Here is a 22,899-nt window from a genome sequence, read left to right as displayed (position 1 = left end):
ATGAGCAAGTTTTATAAGCAATGCTTTATTTTCCTTTTAGCCCTACTATAACAGAAGCAACTACAAGCATGATTATAAACAGCAACTAAAAATCTCATCAGAGTAAACATTAGAAAAAAGAGGATAATGTGGCAGACTAGAGAACTCTTTCTAAATGTTGCAGCTATCATTCAATTTTATACAATTGTTGTATGTAGAAGTACAGGGCCAGTGTTGCCAGATCTTTCATTATTTTACAGAGCCAGAAATACAGTTATTATTAGAAATACCTGAATTTTAAGTGTTGAGAATTGCCAATAATTAAAAAAAAAAAAAAAAACACAAATAAAAACTTTGTAGACCATAAACATGCAGCCTAAACAAAACCTACCTGAAGGTCAGTTTTGAGACATCAATTCGCAGCTGCTATCAGAAATTCATAAGGTATTCAAAAGGCCATGAAACTTATCATCTTGTTTTACTACAAAAACTAAACACAAACTATTTATGAGGACATACAATGCTATGAATTAAGGATGATCGAAAGGAGTGAGCTCTTCACTACATAGAATCAATCACCTTTCCGACCTCCAAGTCAAATGATGTTAATGATTTTCTACTGTTCCAAAGTGCCTGATGGCTTGATTACTACAGCTCAAATCAGGCAAAGCAGTGATTCAATTACCTGATAATGCAAGATGAGCTGGACATTCACAAAGATTTCATGCACTCCATTGACATTTTAATTACAAATTTGATAGATTCATTCATTGACACACCAGATAAAGGTATTCACACTTACCAGGCAAAACCATGGAGTTATGTAAATTCATCATGTGACATTTCAGGCAGCCAGTGTTTGTAAATGCCTTTCATTATGAAATGAGTTTTTATTCTGATGGCCTAAAACAAAGAACTTTCTTATCTAATCAATCATTAGTATACAAGAAATGTTCACATTAATTATAACCAATTACTTAACAACCATGAAAGACAAGATTGAAATTTGTTTTCCTGAATAAAGTAAATCTTTGCATTTAGTACAAACAAACAAGCAAATCATTAACTAAATAAATAGATAGATAAGGGTCTGTCCATCATCTGCTTCATTTTTACCACTGGCAGCCTGCTCTTGATACTGACCAGGACCCTGTGGGGCTCCTGGGCACAAAAGCCTTCCCGTGTTCCCCATTTCTTTGATTACAGGAAATAGGCTTCATTCAGCCTCCATGACCTTCCCTGAATTCCAACAGGCAAGTTCAAACAGTTTTTAATTAGGGAAGGGAGAAAATGCAAGACAAGGGAGGAACAGTCAAGAGAAACAATAGTGCAGCCTTGGGGCAAGGTCCTGGTTCTGCATCAAGGGATACACATCACAATATCTTTGAGTTGTTTTGCAGATACTGAAACCCCCACCAGGTGGGAGAAGTTAATGGTTAACAAAGGTTTGCTGCCCACAAGCATGTAGACACCAGACCAGTTGGAACCAGAAGGTTGATGATGCTGACTCCCTCTTGCCTCACCACCAACCAATCAGAAGAATGTTCACGAGCTGATCACACCCTCTTTGAACCATTACTATAAAAACTCTCACCAAGCCCTCCAGGTTGGGACACATAATTTTGAGGGCACTAGCCTGCTGTGGCCTCCTTTGCCTGCAAAACAATAAAGCTTTCTTTTCTGTTTCACCCAAAGCTCTGTCTCCAAGATTTAATTTGGTGTCAGGGTACAGAGGCCAGATTCGGCTTTACTCTTTAATGATTTTAAACTTTCAGTAACTATATTGCCAATAAAAACAGCTCTTCCAGATAAACTTAAAAGCCAGTTTTCAAAAATAACACATTGCCACTTCTATACTACCCAGTGAGCCTTTTTGTAATGTTCTCCTTCAACTAGAACAAGAAACACAAATGCAGAACAATGTTTCCTGCAACTGTGAGGAGAATATTATTCAACATTAATGGCAAATATATTCACATGTTGCCAACAGGTCTATCTCCAAGCTAAAGCTATAAATGTTTGACTAACTTCCAATGAAATATTTATGACAGTTTCCCCCTGAGAAATAATTGCAATCTCCATAAATGCCTGTAATAAGAAAATGTAGTTTGAGAATTATATGTTTCTTTACAGTTCAGCAGAAGTTTAGAATCAGAATATCAGTGAACAAGGAGTTTTGGTCACTCCAACCCTATAGTCTGCACAGTAGTAATCTGGAAAACTTAAAGATCCAGGCTGCTATAAAAATTTGAATATCTTTCTTAGTGAAGCTTTCCTGTAGATCTTATGCTTTTATTGTTTCTGAAATCTAGCCATCATATGTGAACTAGATCAAGATCACCATAAATTTAGGAAGGCTGAGCAAGAGTGTTTTCTAAGGCATGCATTTATGACATTGATTAAACATAGAATACACAATGTCACCAGCATAAATGTTTATTTCTTGAATTCAGTGTTTACTCTCCTTGGGGTGGTAATAACTGATGTGTTATTAAACACATCAAGAGAGGTAGATTTTGGTAAAATTTAATTTAAAAAACCCAAAAAACAGAGGTGTGTTTAGCTAGTTCAGAGTTAACACACGTTTTCCCCAAAATGGAAAATGCTGTTTCTCTGGATGTTTTTCAATAACTGAGGCTAGCTAGGGCTACCTTGTCAACACATGTACTTAAAACGTAAAAACTAAGTGAATCAGAGGAGTGTCTGGTACTTCATGTTATCAAATTACAGGTTCAGTTGATTTTTTTTACTGAAGTTGATTTCGGACGCATGCAGCAGTAAGTGGCAGCTTGCAGCAAACAACAGCAAGCAGTAGCTGGAAGCAAGATTTTAGTTCCCATACTGGGAGTCCTAACCACTAGACCACAGGGGCCAGCGGCTAGGGCCTGGATCCCTAGTTCTTGCCTGTCTTGTCAGGAAAGAATTCAGGCGAGGAGGCAGAAGGTAAAGAGAAAAGTAAAAAGTTTATTGGAAAAGCAAAGGACATGTGGAAAGACTCATGGGCAAACTGAGAGAGAGAGAGTTGCACCTTCGGGAAGTTTAAATTCTTTATAAAGGGGCAGTTTTCCGGGTCTCTGTCTTCCTTCTGGCCAATCATCTTGCCTTGTCCCCCCTGGCTAATTTGTCTCATGACCCTCCCCTTAGGTGCGCACGCACCTCTCAGCCAAGACAGATCTCAACACAAAGGATTCTGGGGGAAGCAAGACTCATTATGGCCTGGGGTTGTCCCCTGACTTTTGACCCCCGAGGAGCCTTTCTGTGCAGGTGCAGTGTCTCCCTGGACCCAAGGATGGGAAATACGTGACCTCTTGATCTTTACTCAAACAGGGTTTAGCCCCTCTCTGTCCCTGCCATGACTGTTATCTTCAGGTGTCCACAGGAGACAAAGCCTGGCTGATTACCCTGTTTCTGTCATTGCTTCCATTTCGGAGCGCAAACAGGAGACTGAGTGTAAATGCCTAATCTGGAGCCCACTTATCTCCTGTCTCAGGAAATGCAAACAGGAGGCTAGTTGTAAGTGTCTGGCCTGAAGCCCACTTTTTTCTGCCTTATGAAATGTAAATGGGAGGCCAGTTGTAAATGTCTAACCTGGGGCCCATCTATCTCCTGCCTCAGTGACTAGTTGTTAAACACAATTTACTTAAATTGACTGGCAATTTAAACTGTACCAACATAACACTAAAATAGTTCAACTCGAAGGGAAGAGTAAAATCAAGAAGACTGGTTACACACTTATGGGTGATTGATAGAACTTTTCACTTTTTAACCTTCTGTTGCAGTGTCTTAGAGACAAAGGCCAAGCAGCAACCCCATAAAACCCCAAGAATTGTTCTCAGAGAAAAGTGAATGTTTAGGATGAGAAGACAGAATTTTTCCTCTAAGGCTGCCCAGGAGTTAAACATACCATTGAGAATATTTCATTCAGCTTCTCTATTCCTGCCCTCAGGAGAATTATTTCCTTATTATTGACCCCTGCATACTAAGCAGAGAGCCTAGCCAGCTGAAATCTGAGCATGCTCAAGTCCCTTATATAAAGTGGCATACTATTTGCACATAACCTACTCACATCCTCCCATATAGTTTAAATCATCTCTAGATTACTTATAATATCTAATAAAATGTAAGTGATATTTACATAGTTATAGTTGCCTGCATGGGGCAAATTCAAGTTTTGCTTTTTGGAACTTTCTGGAGGTTTTGCTTTGTTTTGTTTTGTTTTTATCTGTGGTTGGTTGAATCAGCAGATGTAGACCTGGGGATACCAGAGGGCTGGATGTACTCCATTACCGAAATGAATAGGTAGGCCTCATAAAAAGCATCCCTGGCCAAGCCACTGATATTGTAAAAACAAATTCCCTGTAGACGTCAAAGTACATGTCTCTTTCAGTCAGAACATCCTGTGTGGGTTTCATGTGTATGGGTTACTAATTAAGAGAGCTCATCCTTGTCAGAATAAATGTGATCTCCTGGACAGCTGAGCAAACCTTAACAAGAGCACTTCTGGACTTCCCTGGTGGTGCAGTGGTTAAGAATCTGCCTGCCAATGCAGGGGAACACGGGTCCGAGCCCTGGTCCTGGAAGATCCCACGTGCCACGAAGCAACTAAGCCCGTGCGCCACAACTACTGAGCCTGTGCTCTGGAGCCCATGAGCCACAACTACTGAAGCCTGCGTCTAGAGCCTGTGCTTCGCAACAAGAGAAGCCACAGCAATGAGAAGCACGCGCACCACAACGAAGAGTAGCCCCTGCTCCCCGCAACTAGAGAAAGCCCTTGCACAGCAATGAAGACCCAATGCAGCCAAAAATAAATAAATAAAAGAGCACTTCTGCCACCTAGCGACCAAAGACTGCAAAAATATTCTCAGCATTTGCAGAGAAGCAGCTCTTCTTTCAGGCTTAATTTTTTTTTTTTTAACGTTTCTATTGGAGTATAATTGCTTTACAATGGTGTGTTAGTTTCTGCTTTATAACAAAGTGAATCAGTTATACATATACATATATCCCCATATCTCTTCCCTCTTGCGTCTTCCTCCCACCCTCCCTAACCCACCCCTCTAAGTGGTCACAAAGCACGGAGCTGATCTCCCTGTGCTATGCGACTGCTTCCCACTAGCTATCTATTTTACATTTGGTAGTGTATATATGTCCATATATACACTACCGCTCTCTCACTTTGTCCCAGCTTACCCTTCCCCCTCCCTGTGTCCTCAAGTCCATTCTCTAGTAGGTCTGCGTCTTTATTCCTGTCTTGCCCCTAGGTTCTTCATGACCTTTTTTTCTTTTTTTTTAGATTCCATATATATGCGTTAGCATACGGTATTTGTTTTTCTCTTTCTGACTTACTTCACTCTGTATTACAGACTCTAGGTCCATCCACCTCACTACAAATAACTCAGTTTCATTCCTTTTTATGGCTGAGTAATATTCCATTCTGTATATGTGCCACATCTTCATTATCCATTCATCTGTCAGTGGACACTTAGGTTGCTTCCACGTCCTGGCTATTGTAAATAGACCTGCAATGAACATTGTGGTACATGACTCTTTTTGAATTATGGTTTTCTCAGGGTCTATGCCCAGTAGTGGGATTGCTGGGTCGTATGGGAGTTCTATTTTTAGTTTTTTTAAGGAACCTCCATACTGTTCTCTATAATGGCTGTATCAGTTTACATTCCCACCAACAGTGTATGAGGGTTCCGTTTTCTCCACACCCTCTCCAGCATTTATTGTTTGTAGATTTTTTGATGATGGCCATTCTGACTGGTGTGAGATGATATTTCATTGTAGTTTTGATTTGCATTTCTCTAATGATTAATGATGTTGAACATTCTTTCATGTGTTTGTTGGCAATCTGTATATCTTCTTTGGAGAAATGTCTATTTAGCTCTTCTGCCCATTGTTGGATTGGGTTGTTTGCTTTTTTGATACTGAGCTGCATGAGCTGCTTGTAAATTTTGGAGATTAATCCTTTGTCAGTTGCTTCATTGGCAAATATTTTCTCCCATTCTGAGGGTTGTCTTTCGTCTTGCTTATGGTTTCCTTTGCTGTGCAAAAGCTTTTAAGTTTCATTAGGTCTCATTTGTTTATTTTTGTTTTTATTTCCATTTCTCTAGGAGGTGGGTCAAAAAGGACCATTCTGTGATTTATGTCATAGAGTGTTCTGCCTATGTTTTCCTCTAAGAGTTCAATAATGTCTGGCCTTACATTTAGGTCTTTAATCCATTTTGAGTTTAGTTTTGTGTATGGTGTTAGGGAGTTTTCTAATATCATTCTTTTGCATGTAGCTGTCCAGTTTTCCCAGCACCACTTATTGAAGAGGCTTTTTCTCCATTGTACATTCTTGCCTCCTTTATCAAAGATAAGGTAACCATATGTGCGTGGGTTTATCTCTGGGCTTTCTATCCTGTTCCACTGATCTATATTTCTGTTTTTGTGCCAGTTCCACACTGTCTTGATTACTGTAGCTCTGTAGTATAGTCTGAAGTCCGGGAGCCTGATTCCTCAGGCTCCGTTTTTCTTTCTCAAGATTGCTTTGGCTATTCGGGGTCCTTTGTGTTTCCATACAAATTGTGAAAATTTTTGTTCTAGTTCTGTGAAAAATGCCAGTGGTAGTTTGATAAGGATTGCATTGAATCTGTAGATTGCTTTGGGTAGTATAGTTATTTTCACAATGTTGATTCTTCCAATCCAAGAACATGGTATATCTCTCCATCTATTTGTATCATCTTTAATTTCTTTCATCAGTGTCTTACAATTTTCTGTATACAGGTCTTTTGTCTCCTTAGGTAGGCTTATTCCTAGGTATTTTATTCTTTTTGTTGCAATGGTTAATGGGGGTATTTTCTTAATTTCACTTTCAGATTTTTCATCATTAGTGTATAGGAATGCAAGAGATTTCTGTGCATTAATTTTGTATCCTGCTACTTTACCAAATTCATTGATTAGCTCTAGTAGTTTTCTGGTAGCATCTTTAGGATTCTCTATGTATAATATCATGTCATCTGCAAACAGTGACAGCTTTACTTCTTCTTTTCTGATTTGGATTCCTTTTATTTCTTTTTCTTCTCTGATTGCTGTGGCTAACACTTCCAAAACTATGTTGAATGATAGTGGTGAGAGTGGGCAACCTTGTCTTCTTCCTGATCTTAGGGGAAATGGTTTCAGTTTTTCACCATTGAGGACAATGTTGGCTGTGGGTTTGTCATATATGGCCTTTATTATGTTGAGGTAAGTTCCCTCTGTGCCTACTTTCTGGAGGGTTTTTGTCATAAATCAGTGTTGAATTTTGTTGAAAGCTTTCTCTGCATCTATTGAGATGATCATATGGTTTTTCTCCTTCAATTTGTTAATATGGTGTATCACATTGATTGATTTGTGTATATTGAACAATCCTTGCATTCCTGGGATAAACCCCACTTCATCATGGTGTATGATCCTTTTAATGTGCTGTTGGATTCTGTTTGCTTGTATTTTGTTGAGGATTTTTGCATCTATGTTCATCAGTGATATTGGTCTGTAGTTTTCTTTTTTTGTGACATCTTTGTCTGGTTTTGGTATCAGGGTGATGGTGGCCTCATAGAATGAGTTTGGGCGTGTTCCTCCCTCTGCTATATTTTGGAAGAGTTTGAGAAGAATAGGTGGTAGCTCTTCTCTAAATGTTTGATAATATTCGCCTGTGAAGCCATCTGGTCCTGGGCTTTTGTTTGTTGGAAGATTTTTAATTAAAGTTTCAATTTCATTACTTGTGATTGGTCTGTTAATATTTTCTATTTCTTCCTGGTTCAGTCTGAAAAGGTTATGCATTTCTAAGAATTTGTCCATTTCTTCCAGGTTGTCCATTTTACTGGCATATATTTGCTTGTAGTAATCTCTCATGTTCCTTTGTATTTCTGCAGTGTCAGTTGTTACTTCCCCTTTTTCTTTCTAATTCTATTGATTTGAGTCTTCTCCCTTTTTTTCTTGATGAGTCTGGCTAATGGTTTATCAATTTTGTTTATTCTCTCAAAGAACCAGCTTTTAGTTTTATTGATCTTTGCTATTGTTTCCTTCATTTCTTTTTCATTTATTTCTGATCTGATCTTTATGATTTCTTTCCTTCTGCTAACTTTGGGGTTTTTTTGTTCTTCTTTCTCTAATTGCTTTAGGTGTAAATTAGGTTGTTTATTTGAGATGTTTCCTGTTTCTTAAAGTAGGATTGTATTGGTATAAACTTCCCTCTTAGAACTGCTTTTGCTGCATCCCATAGGTTTTGGGTCATCGTGTTTTCATTGTCATTTGTCTCTAGGTATTTTTTTATTTCCTCTTTGATTTCTTCAGTGATCTCTTGGTTATTAAGTAGTGTATTGTGTAGCCTCCATGTGTTTGTATTTTTTACAGATTTTTTCCTGTAATTGATATCTAGTGTCATAGCTTTGTGGTCAGAAAAGATACTTGATACAATTTCAATTTTCTTAAATTTACCAAGGCTTGATTTGTGGGCCAAGATATGATCTATATGATCAAGATATGATCTGGAGAATGTTCCATGAGCACTTGAGAAGAAAGTGTATTCTGTTGTTTGTGGATGGAATGTCCTATAAATATCAATTAAGTCCATCTTGATTAATGTATCATTTAAAGCTTGTGTTTCCTTATTTATTTTCATTTTGGATGATCTGTCCATTGGTTAAAGTAGGGTGCGAAAGTCCCCTACTATGATTGTGTTACTGTCAATTTCCCCTTTTATAGCTGCTAGCAATTGCCTTATGTATTGAGGTGCTTCTATGTTGGGTGTATAAATATTTACAATTGTTGTATCTTCTTCTCGGATAGATCCCTTGATCGTTATGTAGTGTCCTTCTCTGTCTCTTGTAATAGTCTTTATTTTAAAGTCTATTTTGTCTGATATGAGAATTGCTACTCTAGCTTTCTTTTGATTTCCGTTTGCATGGAATATCTTTTTCCATCCCCTCACTTTCAGTCTGTATGTGTCCCTAGGTCTGAAGTGGGTCTCTTGTAGACAGCATATATACATGTCTTGTTTTTATATCCATTCAGCCAGTCTATGTCTTTTGGTTGGAGCATTTAATCCATTTACATTTAAGGTAACTATCGATATGCATGTTCCTATTACCATTTTCTTAATTTTGGGGGGTTTGTTATTGTAGGTCTTTTCCTTCTCTTGTGTTTCCTGCCTAGAGAAGTTCCTTTAGCATTTGTTTTAAAGCTGGTTTGTTTGTGCTGAATTACCTTAGCTTTTGCCTCTCTGTAAAGATTTTAATTTCTCTGTCAAATCTGAATGAGACCCTTGCTGGATAGAGTAATCTTGGTTGTAGGTTTTTCCCTTTCATCACTTTAAATGTGTCCTGCCACTCCCTTCTGGCTTGCAGAGTTTCTGCTGAAAGATCAGCTGTTAACTTTATGGGGATTCCCTTGTATGCTATTTGTTGTTTTTCCCTTGCTGTTTTTAATATTTTTTCTTTGTATTTAATTTTTGATAGTTTGATTAATATGTGTCTTGGCGTGTTTCTCCTTGGATTTATCCTGTATGGGACTCTCTGTGCTTCCTGGACTTCGTTAACTATTTCCTTTCCCATATTAGAGAAGTTTCCAATTATAATCTCTTCAAATATTGTCTCAGTCCCTTTCTTTTTCTCTTCTTCTTCTGGGACCCCTATAATTCGAATGTTGGTGCGTTTAATGTTGTTCCCAAGGTCTCTGAGACTGTCCTCCATTCTTTTCATTCTCTTTTCTTTATTCTGCTCTGCAGTAGTTATTTCCACTATTTTATCTTCCAGGTCACTTATCCATTCTTCTGCCTCAGTTATTCTGCTACTGAGTCCTTCTAGAGAATTTTTAATTTCATTTATTGTGTTGTTCATGATTGTTTGTTTGCTCTTTAGTTCTTCTAGGTCCTTGTTGAACGTTTCTTGTATTTTCTCCATTCTATTTCCAAGATTTTGGATCATCTTTACTATCATTATTCTGAATTTTTTTTCAGGTAGACTGCCTATTTCCTCTTCATTTGTTTGGTCTGGTGGGTTTTTACCTTGCTCCTTCATCTGATGTGTGTTTCTGTGTCTTTTCATTTTGCCTAACTTACTGTTTTTGGGGTTTCCTTTTTGCAGTCTGCAGGTTTGTAGTTCCCGTTGTTTATAGTGTCTGCCCCCAGTGGCTAAGGTTGGTTCAGTGGGTTGTGTAGGCTTCCTGGTAGAGGGTACTATTGCCTGTGTTCTGGTGGATGAGGCTGGATCTTGTCTTTCTGGTGGGCGGGTCCACGTCTGGTGGTGTGTTTTGGGGTGTCTGTGACCTTATTATGATTTTAGGCAGCCTCTCTGCTAATGGGTGGGGTTGTGTTCCTGTCTTGCTAGTTGTTTGGCATAGGGTGTCCAGCACTGTAGCTTGCTGGTCGTTGAGTGGAATTGGGTCTTGGCGTTGAGAAGGAGATCTCTGGGTGATTTTCGCCATTTGATATTACGTGAAGCTGGGAGGTCTCTGGTGGACCAATGTCCTGAACTTGGCTCTCCCACCTCAGAGGCACAGCCCTGACACCTGGCTGGAGCACCAAGAGCCTGTCATCCACACGGCTCAGAATAAAAGGGAGAAAAAAAGAAAGAAAGAAAGAAAAAGATAACATAAAATAAAATAAGGTAAGATTAAAAAGTTATTAAAATAAAAAACAAAAAATAATTATTAAAAAAAATTTTTAAGTAATTAAAAAGAAAGGAAGAAAGAAAGAACAACCAAACCAAAAAACAAATCCACCAGTGATAACAAGCGCTGAAAACTATACTAAAAAAAAAAAACCGGACAGACAGAACCCTAGGACAAATGGTAAAAGCAAAGCTATACAGACAAAATCACACACAGAAGCATACGCATACACACTCACAAAAAGAGAAAAAAGGAAACAAATATATATATCGTTCCTCCCAAAGTCCACCTCCTCAATTTGGGATGATTCGTTGTCTATTCAGGTATTCCAGAGATGCAGGGTACATCAAGGTGACTGTGGAGATTTAATCTGCTGCTCCTGAGGCTGCTGGCAGAGATTTCTCTTTCTGTTCTTTGTTCACACAGCTCCTGGGATTCAGCTTTGTATTTGGCCCTGCCTCTGAGTGTAGGTCGCCTGAGGTTGTCTGTTCTTTGCTCAGACAGGACAGGGTTAAAGGAGCAGCTACTTTCGGGGCTCTGGCTCACTCAGGCCAGGGGGAGGGAGGGGTACGGAGTGCGGGGCGAGCCTGCGGCTGCAGAGGCCAACGTGAAGTTGCACCAGCCTGAGGCATGCCGTGTGTTCTGGGGAAGTTGTCCCTGGATCACGGGACCCTGGCAGTGGTGGGCTGCACAGGCTCCCAGGAGGGGAGGTGTGGATAGTGACCTGTGCTTGCACACAGGCTTCTTGGTGGCTGCAGCAGCAGCCTTAGCGTCTCATGCCCGTCTCTGGAGCTCCTTTAAGCAGTGCTCTTAATCCCTTCCCCTCGCGCACCAGGAAACAAAGAGGCAAGAAAAAGTCTCTTGCCTCTTCGGCTGTTCAAGACCTTTTCCCGGACTCCTTCCTGGCTAGCAGTGGCGCACTCTATCAAGCTTAATTAAGTTTTTACTTTCCATGGCAAGGGTCAATTCAGTGTTGCTTAGAAGTGATAGGAAACAGTAATATTTCTGGAAATAACTGTACCAGTTTGTTCACTCTCATTCAAAAACCAACTTGGATTCTAATAAATTAAATCATTAACATCATGATTCATTTGTGTGACCCACATTCTGCGTAAATTTGTCTCCATAAAATAGGTTACCACACACCAAGTGTCTTTAGAGCCCCACCCATGCTATAGGCAACAGTATGTGATTTCCATATAAAGTCTATAAATTTGAGAATTTTTGCTCTGACTTGGAGGAGAATAGAGTCTGGACAGTTACAATAACTTTAACTTTCAACAAGACTTTAACTGTGAGAACTGCAGTATTTTGGTGCTGAAATTCATATTTCATAAAATATAATCCACATCAAAATGCTCTGTCCCTACAAAATGCCTTTGGCTCACAGCTCAGAGGACTGAGCATCCCTATCTCCCCATGGGATAATGACAAAGACATTTAATCTCTCACTTTGGGTTCCTGAACAGAAAATGATAAGCCCTAACTTACTCTCAAAATCAAGGAACCGGTGAAAAATAGCTACTCCATGCCATATGTCTTATATTTTAAAAGATATGAAAGCATTGTGGGCTGAACCAATGCACTTTTCTCTACCCAGAGTAAGAGTCACGGAATAATTAATGCATTAATTATTGGGTAATGCATTCAAAGAAAAGAGTTTAAAGTGATAACCAGAGCTTTCTTTTGACCCATACAATCATATACTTCTTTGTCAGAGATTTTAAAAAAGTAATTATAGCTAATGACTATCATGATAAGAATTTGCCAAAACCATCATTATGAGAGTAGTTTGCACTTACCCCTTCCCCTTGCGACTGTAGGAGAGCAAAATTTGCCACCCAAAAATGTGTCTCTTTGGCACGTGGATTATTTTAAGCTGAAAACAATCAGGCCCAAAAGGCTCAGGAAGAATATTTGAACTTCCCCCTAACTACCTAAAAGAAGTTAGATAGAGTGTCTGTCTCCAGAGCTGCCACCAGAGATATCTGCAGACTATGGGCTAGGTATATAGGGAAACTTGGCAGGGCCTAGAGATCAGAGTTCACTCTGTGACCCATTGTCTCTGCAGGGCCCAGACACATTTGTTTACTAAACATTTGCTTTTCCATCTCCATGTGAATTACCTTCCTCCCCTTTGGAGTCCCCAACCACTACCCCCAACATCCTCTTTTATCTTTAGCTGAAGATGGTATTCAAGGTGAGGGCTTGGGCCATTTTGGTGAGTTACTCAGTTTTCCTGGGTCTCATATGTATACATGTTATTCAACTTTTGTTTAATTTTCTCCTGTTAATGTGTCTGATAGCAATTTAGTTCTAAGACCAGACAGAAGAATCTAGAAGGATAGAAGAAAGCTTTTTCATCCCCAACACTACCATCATTTGCAAACAAAGAAAACTAAATATGAGCATCTATCGGGCATCTATTATATACCAGACATTTTGGTATATCTATATATCTCACTTAGTATAAAGTGTAATTACTTCTATTTACCAATGAGGAAACTGACATTCAGAGAAGTCAAGTAGCTACATCAAGATAGCACAGCCAGAAAATGAGTCAGATTTGAAGTCAAGCTCTGTTTGATGTCAAGATTTTTTTTTTAATTAATTAATTTGTTTTTATTTTTTGGGCTCTGTTGGGTCTTTGTTGCTGTGCACGGGCTTTCTCTAGTTGCGGCGAGCGGCGGCTACTCTTTGTTGCAGTGCACGGGCTTCTTGTTGTCGTGGCTTCTCTTGTTGCAGAGCACAGGCTCTCGGCGCGGGATTCAGTAGTTGTGGCAGAGGGGCTCAGTAGTTGTAGCTCACAGGCTCTAGAGTGCAGACCCAGTAGCTGTGGCTCACTGGCTTAGTTGTTCTGCGGCATGTGGGATCTTCCCGGGCTAGGGATCGAACCCCTGTCCCCTGCATTGGCAGGCGGATTCTTAACCACTGCGCCAACAGGGAAGCCCAATGCCAAGATTTTTTAAAAATCTCACACAGCTTTCCAATATCCAGGAAATCCCAGTATTCATGGGGAATAAGAAGAGTATTCAAAGTCCTAGATCCTCCCTTTCCCAAATTCCAATCATTTTTTGCACCATAAGCTCCTTAGCTCTAGTTGCTAGAAAAAAAATGATCTTAAGGAATTTCAAGTTAACCAATATGTCTCAAACATTAACTTCTCTCTATTGTGTTTATATTGACAAGAAACAAAACATTCCTGATTTAAAAATATCTTAAGAAAACATTCAAAATATTTTCAGCTAATGCCAGGATTTTCTCAAGGGCCTCCTAACACATATACTTCAGTTCATTAGGACTTCAGCCCAAGCAATTCTGCTCGAGACTAAAATTTCTAAAACACTTATTTCTTCTGTGACTTAGATGTTCTAAGGCCTTCAACAGTTACCTGTGGTTTAGAATAAAATCCAAACTGCTTAACTAAGCATTTGAGGGGTTAAAGAGAAAAATCACAGTCCCAAAATTGTGTCACTTGGGCTAAAGTTCATGATACCAAACCAAAATTTAATACCTGACCTACTTGCAGTTTCAACCTTCACCAGAAATACAATCTTAATCAACTAGTCTGGAGTTTTCCTGGTTAGCACCTATGAGGTAATCTTCCATGTGGGCCCTCTCCCTCCCCCAGAGGAAGAAGAGACAATCTCCATGATAAAACCCTTCCCAGTTCCCTTCCCTCCACAAAAAAAGAAGGTGTCTAGGCCTAAAAATAGCCCTTTCTTTCCTTTTGCTAATAGCTCCCTTGCCCCACACTTCTACCTATAAAAACCTTCCATTTTGTACAACCCCTTCTAGTTGATAGATAGGATGCTACCCAATTCATGAATCACCTAATAAAGCCAATTAGATCTTGAAATGTACTCAGGTGAATTTTGTTTTTTAATAGAGGCCATTCCCCAAACGAACTTATACTTAGCAGGCAGCTACTGCTATTCTCCACTTTATGAAACTTCGTTTCTAATCAGTCTCTTTTATCAACTTATCAGAAGAGTCTCTTGCTCACTCTTCTCTGCTCCTTTGTTTAAGAAATTCCCAAGTATAGAATAAGCTTCCCTACCCTGTGTGTATGTTCAGATGCTCCCATATTTGTAAAGCCGGTCTTTTTTGAAGGCTTTATCATGTTAGCTCTCAATAGTCACCATGTACTCTAATATCCTATAGTTTTCACTCTTTTCTTACTCATTTGTAGAGCATATTTTTATGTGCATGCACGTTTGTCCCCATTATACTATGTGTCCTTTTAGGGCAAAGATCTAATTCTATTTAATATAGCACTATATTTATTAAGCATCTACAGTTTAATAAGTAGGCACTGTTTAGGGGACCTCACGTTCCAATTTAAAACATTACCTGACAAAGGGCCCAAAGAAGGTGATCACAAAGTATTTGTAAAAGAAGAAGAAAAAAAGGAAACTATATTTTCAAAGGTACATTATGGTTCAAGCACTTTAGTAGATATTTTCATATACTTTATCTGTATTAGTTTTGATCTGTATTAAATCTCTTTTCCTATAAAGAAAGCCAATACCTGACTGAAGGTGACAAGGCAGATATATTCCCTATTTATACATTCTCTGCACAAAGGTAGGAAAAAAGATAAAAAGGAAAGGTTGATTATTTTTTCTCTCATATGAAACTATATTGTGATCACCCAGTAGTGTTGTGTTGTGTGCACAGAGACGTCTCTAGAAATTTTATTTGTTGAGATAATCGCCCTCATCTGTTACTAGATGATGCTCCTTTATAATTTTGATAAGGTAGCTTTCCAAAACAATGCAGAAAGAATTGTGAAGCATGTGCTATCTTAAATTGCAAAGTATGTTAATGTTTGTTATAAATCTTAAGTGGCCTTGGAAATTCTCTTTCTAAATCATCTCCACACTCCCAATCTCACAGGTTAGGAAACTATGTCACTGAAAGGATCTCAGAAATGATAAAGTAGTGACTGCAAGTTTCTGTTTCCTGACTTTGAACCCCAATGCTCTTTTCAAGTCAAATATCTCTTAGCTCATCTAGCTAGCCTGGAGCACAGGATGGTATCCACCTAATAGTTTCTGTTTGAAATGTGCAAAAATGAGAGAAACCCTGTCACAGGGAGGTAGATACTGCCCAGACAAGCTGTGAAACATGGCAACAAGGACCAAAAACAGCAAATAACTTCTTTTGCAGATGTAGAGGGATTAGCTAAATCCCCACAAGGTGCAGGCTTTGAGAATAGATGGGCACAATTCAAGGGATTTCAGTTTTTCTGAGTGAAATACTCACACAGTGAGTGAAAAAGGAATTAGGCCCATGGAGGACACTCTGATAGCTTTTGAGGGGGAATAATACAAAGCAAATAAAAAATATGTTGTCTGGTAAGGCAAAAAACAGAATTTTAATGATAAAGTTGATGAAGTGTTAGCTGAATTGTGACCTGTGAATCCTTGCCCACAAAACCTTAGTCAGTTATTCATTTCTCATTAATTTGGGAAGAATTTGGATTTATTTGGGGGCTACATAAAACTGAATCCTAGGGGGCTTCCCTGGTGGCGCAGTGGTTGAGAATCTGCCTGCCAATGCAGGGGATATGGGTTCGAGCCCTGGTCTGGGAAGATCCCACATGCTGCGGAGCAACTAAGCCCGTGTGCCACAACTACCGAGCCTGTGCTCCAGAGCTCGTGAGCCACAACTACTGAGCCCGCGTGCCACAACTACTGAAGCCCATGTGCCTAGAGCCCGTGCTCCACAACAAGAGAAGCCGTCGCAGTGAGAAGCCCGCGCACCGCAACGAAGACCCTGCAACGCAACCAAAAATAAATAAATAAATAAATTTATTTAAAAAAACCCAAAACTGAATCCTGCTTCAAAGTGGGCCTCAGGCTAGAAAAATGTATGCCCACAGAAGCCTGCCACTCCTGCCACACATAAACCAGAGCTTCTCAATCTGTGGGCAGAAGCATATTGGATCCTGAAATATTGATCCTAGTACCCCCTTGAGGAAGCTGGATGGAGCCTGAAACAGTCAGAGCCCCAGACCAACAAACAAAAAAGATGCTCTCAGGGATGGAGTATAAAATAAGAGGTAAGATGATGAAATAAAGGGACAATAAGCCAAACACACATTTGAATTCTGTAGTCACCTCAGGAAGCTACACACGTACTGAGGAGGGACAAAACCATAGTAAACCAGATGGCCCTTGTAGCAATTCTCCTTCCACTCTTGACGTGGTTGGGCAGGACAGAGGTGGCTCAGCTGAAAGACAGCAAGTTGACTATCAGGCACTGGTGCTGATTTGCAAATGCTCTAAGTAAATGACACGAGCTCTAGTCACTGGATTTTTCAAACATTTTTCATCACCAGGAATCTCCTATTGTCAACCAGGGTATTTCTGCTCCCTTGAATCAATAATGAAAAGTTGCATGGTGAAAGAGGCGGAGCCCCTCTCTTGGAGCACTTCCCAAGGGGCATCCAGTTACACCCAAGCACACATTTCTGTGATGGTAAGAGCCTGGGGAACCACATGCATTCTGCTAATTTTTTGCTTCCCCAATAAACCTGACATTATTCAAGAGAAAGTAAGTCTCCTTATTCTACGATTACACTCTGGCTTTAAACTAAACTAAAACTAATTGCAGAGATGCAGAATGGCAGAAAAGTAAACCTCAGGGTTTGGAGTCACATCAGTCTTGAATTTGAGCAGTGTCTCTGGCACACAATGATTGTGTGACCACAGGAAATATATATAATTTAGGATGTGAATATTGGTGATACTAATGCCTACCAACTAGATTCATGTGAAGACTAGTAAAGAATTGTATGTAAAGCACTTATACTGAGTCTGGGCCAAAGCAGGTACTCAATAAATATTAGTAGGTATGTATGCATAATGTAAATCAGACGTTGCAGCACATAGTATGTGCTCTGTCTACATTTTTTCTCCCAACTCAACCTAGCAGCAATTTTCCTTCATTACCAAACTTAGTTCCATTAATTTTGGCTATTTATATAAATGAATTTATCCTTCATAGGATGAATATTCATTGTGACTAAGTATAAAACAATGACCACAACCGCAACAGCAATAACAAAACTTCAATCTGTGAAGACAATTTTCAAGAAGTATCTTCAGAGTGCACTGAGCAATGGCAGCATTTACAGGAATTTTTAGGAATACTTGAAAGGAACAAGAGATGTCAATTTACAAGTTCTGCTTAAATAAAATTAATAAGATTTAATAGTGACCGATCACTTCCTTTACTCTACCTCAATTTAATTTAGCAGACATTAGTTTTCTTCAAAACACCTGCTTTCTTCAATAGATTGTGCTAAGTATTGTAAGAAGGAAAAACTGAATTAGATATAGTCATTGTCTTACCTAAATCATGGGGTTATTTTGAGAATCAACCTGATACTTTTCATAAATACCTATTTCAGGAATCTTTCTATTGTAAATGACTAAACCAACTTGACTAAACAAACACACATAAAGAATGGGGGGTAGGGCTTAGTGGCTTCAGCAATCCAAGTCCAGGACTACCTGAATTCAGGCATGGCTAGATCCAGAGACTCAAGAAAGTAACAAATAATCTGTTCCTTTCTCTTCAACAGCTCTGTTCTAGTTCTGCATCCTGTGTGCTGACTTCATTTTCCCACTCTTTCCGTTTGTCTTGCCAAGATGGCTAACAGCAGGAACAGACTCACATTCTCACAGTTTAACAACCCCACTAGAAAGTAAAATTCTCTTTCCCACGCTTGCAGCAAAAGTCCCCATACTGTGTCTCATTACAGTGACTCTGTTCAGGTGACCATCTGTGGCCCAATCATGGAAGTAGATGGAATGCTTGAATTGGCCCAGCTTGTGTCAGAAAAATTTACAAACTGACACACTGCTCTGAAAACTTCTCTCCTCTAAATGATTCTGAATCTAAGCTCCTTTTGTCATGTGGCTTTCAAAATGGTTATTTGTTCCTAGTTTGTCAAGTGTTTTTTTAATCATGAAATGGTGTTGGATTTTATCAAATGCATTTTTTGCGTGTGGTTTTGTCCTTTACTGTATTAGTCCTTTGTATTGTATTAATCTTCATTTTTTTATTTTTTAAAATTATCAGGTAGGGATTATATATATATATATGTTAATATCAAGAGGACATTGCAGTAATTCATTTAAACATAAAAATAACTGCAGATTTCTTCAGCTTTTTAGTTAAAGTCCACTCTTACAGCAAAATCTTTCAATTATAACCAAGCTAATCTGAATTCTTTAGGTAAGTAAACAAGAATATCTCTGAGTAACTACTGGGTAGGTAAAATTATTTTATGTGTTCCTTAGGAAAAGCATGTTATCTGTTTTTCTGTCCAATGGGATACATTTTTCTGTTAGAACACCAATAAGAAAATTGCATTTCTCAACAAAACTCAAATTAGTCTAAAGAGAGACCAAAAAAAAAAAAAAAAAATCTAAGTCCATACAACTGGGATAGATACTAGTGTTGCCATTGATAAAGAAGCTGTAGCCACTCAAATTAGCCGGAAGTTGAGGATGTTTGCCATTTTTGTGGCTGCACAGTGTCCTTTTCTTGATGTTCAGACATGATTACAGAGTGGTCTTGTTTATATCTTGTTTGACTACAGTCACTGGTGGCCTCTGATTATTGATAATATTCTGTGAAAAATATTTATATTCTGTGGGAAGCAGTATGTTGTTAGCAACCAGGACATTTTTTTAAACCTTCTAGAGTTCCATAATTCCAAAAACGTAGAATTCTTTACCCACTTCACTTTTTCTTAAGGATTATTAGTCAGAGAGTTTCATCAAAATTAATATTCTGTAATTTCCAATGTCAGTCTCCGAAGTAAAATCAATTAGAATTGGAAAGTAGAAAGCACAGAAGCATTCAAGATTTATTTGCAAGATTCATTTGCAGTAGAAAGTGATGAACCATATAAGATTTATGTGTAGCACACTGAAACACACATCACTTTTTATCAGAAAATTTACTTAACTAGCTATAACACCCTCTGAAAATCTAAAGAGGCAAATAAATACCTCAGTTAGTACTCTGATATATAATAAACAATTACCAAGTGAAATCTGATGAGCCTAAAAGCTAGAAAGTTGGAGTTAGCTTCTAGATAAGGAGGAATACTAATTTAGAAGTCCTTTAAATACTGTATCTCCATGTGTTTCTCAGAATATGAAGTATTTAACAATTTATGCTTGTTGCATTTTTTTTCTTTAGCTTTTAGGATACTTTCACATATACCTCTTCCACTTCATTTGCTTCTCTAAAATAATCATAAGAACCCGTATTGTTGAATACTTAAAATGTGCTAATTATTTAAATTTTGCTTCATTTAAACTTTACAAATAGTGTACAGAGGGTACATTTACTATAGTTATTTTGATGAGGAAATCAAATATTAGAAAAAAATTGGTCAAGGTGGTACAAACAGAAGGAAATAGAGAGAGAAAACTACTGTAAATTTGTCATATGCTTTATAACCATATTATACTCCCTGCCAAAAGGCAGGAATTTGTATAAAATTATATATGTAAAAGGGATTGGCAAACTGGGACTACTGTATAATTTTCAAGCATTATTAAATTAAGATGAGATGCAGAGAGATCTTAAGATCCCACGGATCACTTCTGATTGTTACTTAGATTTTGTGATATCGCACAGTGTGGTTTCCAGGTTTCTATATATTGTCTTGGCCATGTATCAAAGAATGAAATGGAATTCAGATGTATAGGAGAAGCTTTTTAAAATGACCTCTGCTTGACTGACTATCTGAGTAATCGGTACTCTCTATTCTTCCGTAAAACATACTGACTGATGGTCTTAGCAAGCTCAATATTTGGAGCTAGGAAGCTACTCTCACATATGCCTACAAACTCTGCTCTGTTTACACAATCATTTTCCAAAGCATGTTTTATCTGAGACTAGGGTTTCTGCTTAGTAATAAATAAGTGGCAAATCCACATAGATTCAGGATCAGTAAAATATAATCCATTTTAATTACTATTCTTCTTCCTTTGCTTACATTTCAAACAATAGAATATTCTGCTTAGTGAAACAATTTGATGCATTGAGAGAGATTCCGTAATGTCTTTTAGGATAGATATCTGGAGACCAAAGCCTTGTTGAGACGCATGCTTTCAATGACAATCATGGTTGATATCACTGTAGGTATTTGAAAAGTTTTATGAGTTGAATTTATCACTAGAATATAAATTCTATTAGAAAGGATTCCTATCTGGTCTGTTCACTGTTGGCTCCCTAGTATTGATACATATCATAAAGCAGACATACAATAAGGATTTGTTGAATTGATAAATTCCAAGTATCTTTCACTATCATCATGCATTTCTTTTGTAGGGATGAGCCTACAAATGAAATAAAAGCTGCACAGAAGTTCTATAAGCACAGAAAGATTCATCTCATTACATTAACATTTTTAGTTTAAAATATATATATTTATAAGTATACATCCAGTAGCATAGAACAGAAAATGATTCTTATGGTTTAGTCCATTAGATTCTTAGAGTTTCAAGTAAATATTCTTGGTTAACTTGTTCTACAGTAAGAAATAAGAAGATAAAAGAAACGTTGAGTGTTGATGACTGCTAGTTTGTTTTGTTTTGTTTGTTTGTTGTGTATTTGCTATGATCTCAGAAGAAAATAGGGAATTTTTCTTTTATAACATAGTAATAGATTGTATTTCCAGATAAGTTTTAGACTTCCCCTGCAAAAAGAGGCTATTACTCCATAAAAATATTGAAAAAGAGGATTCCTGGAAGCAGAAAACTGATTTAATTTCTACTTAGATACCTTAGTATCTTGAAACAAACCACTCATTAAAGTTATCTTAGTTTTAAAATCCCTATTCTTGACCCTTCTGTTGTTTAGGCCCTAGGTAAACTTTGACTTTTCATTTTTATTTGGAAAATTAAAAATAGCAAAATCACAACTTTGACCAGAAAGATTTTAAACGTTAAAGTAATGCTAGCTCCTGGAACAAACCCCAGAATGGTTTTATTTCAGGAAAATTATGCATAGAAGTTTATTTTTCACCAATAAATTTACAAACTGACAAACTGCTCTGAAAACTGCTCTCCTCTAAGGGATTCAGAATCTAAGCTCCTTTTGTCATGTGGTTTTCAAAATGGTTATCTGTTCCTAGTTTGTCAAGTGTTTTTTATCATGAAATGGTGTTGAATTTTATCAAACGCATTTTTCGCATGTGGTTTTGTCCTTTATTGTATTAGTCCGTTGTATTGTATTGATAGATTTTCATATGCTGAACCAGCCTTACATTCCTGCAATAAATCCCACTTCATCATGGTGCATAATCCTCTTTATATGTTGCTGAATTTCTGTTGTTGAGATTTTTGTGTCTACATCCATAAGGGATATTTGTCTAAACTTTGATGTCTTTGTGTGATTTTAGTAGTAGGATGATTCTGCCCTCATAGAATCTATTGGGAAGAATTCCCTCCTCCCATTTGTGAAGTTTTGGAGGAGTTTGTGAAGAATCGATTAATTCTTCTTTAAGTGTTTGGTAAAATTCACCATTGACGATTTCAGGAGATGGACATTTCTTTATGGAAAGTTTGTTTATTACTAAATCAATCACTTTACTTGTTATAGGTCAATTCAGATTTTCTATTTCTTCTTGAGTCAGTTTTAGTACTTGGTGTCTTTCTAGGATTTTTTTTTTTCTATTTAATCTAAATTTCCTAATTTGTTGACGACATACTTTCTCACACTACCCCGAAAATTCTTTATTTCTGAAAGTTTAGATCTAATGTCTTGTCTTTTATCCCTGATTTTTGTAATTTGAGTTTTTTCTCTTTTTTTGTTCAGTCTAGCTAAAGGTTTGTCAATTTTGTTGATTTTTTCAAAGAACTAAATTTTGTTTGGATGATTTTCTCTATGTTCTATTTCATTTACTTTATTTTCTATTATTCATTCTTCTCTATTATTATTCTCTATTCTTTATTATTTTTTCCTTCTGTTTACTTTGGTTGTTTTTTCCTTCCTTCTCTAGTTTCCTAAGGTGGATGTTTAGATTATTGGTTTGAGAACTTTCCCTTTTTTAAGAAACAAAGCTATAGATATTCTTCTAAGCAATACTTTAGCTGCAATTCATAAAGTTTGGTATGTTGCATTAATATTTTCATCATTTTCACTCATATCAATATTAAGAAAATTTTTCTTGAGATGCTACTTTACATCCTCTAGAATGACTATAATAAAAAAAGATATGCATTAACAATTATTGCTAAGGATATGGAGAAA

The sequence above is a fragment of the Eubalaena glacialis genome, chromosome 1, assembly GCF_028564815.1.
Source record: "Eubalaena glacialis isolate mEubGla1 chromosome 1, mEubGla1.1.hap2.+ XY, whole genome shotgun sequence".
Classification (NCBI taxonomy): Eukaryota; Metazoa; Chordata; class Mammalia; order Artiodactyla; family Balaenidae; genus Eubalaena; species Eubalaena glacialis.
Note: the sequence above shows the minus strand (reverse complement) of the source record.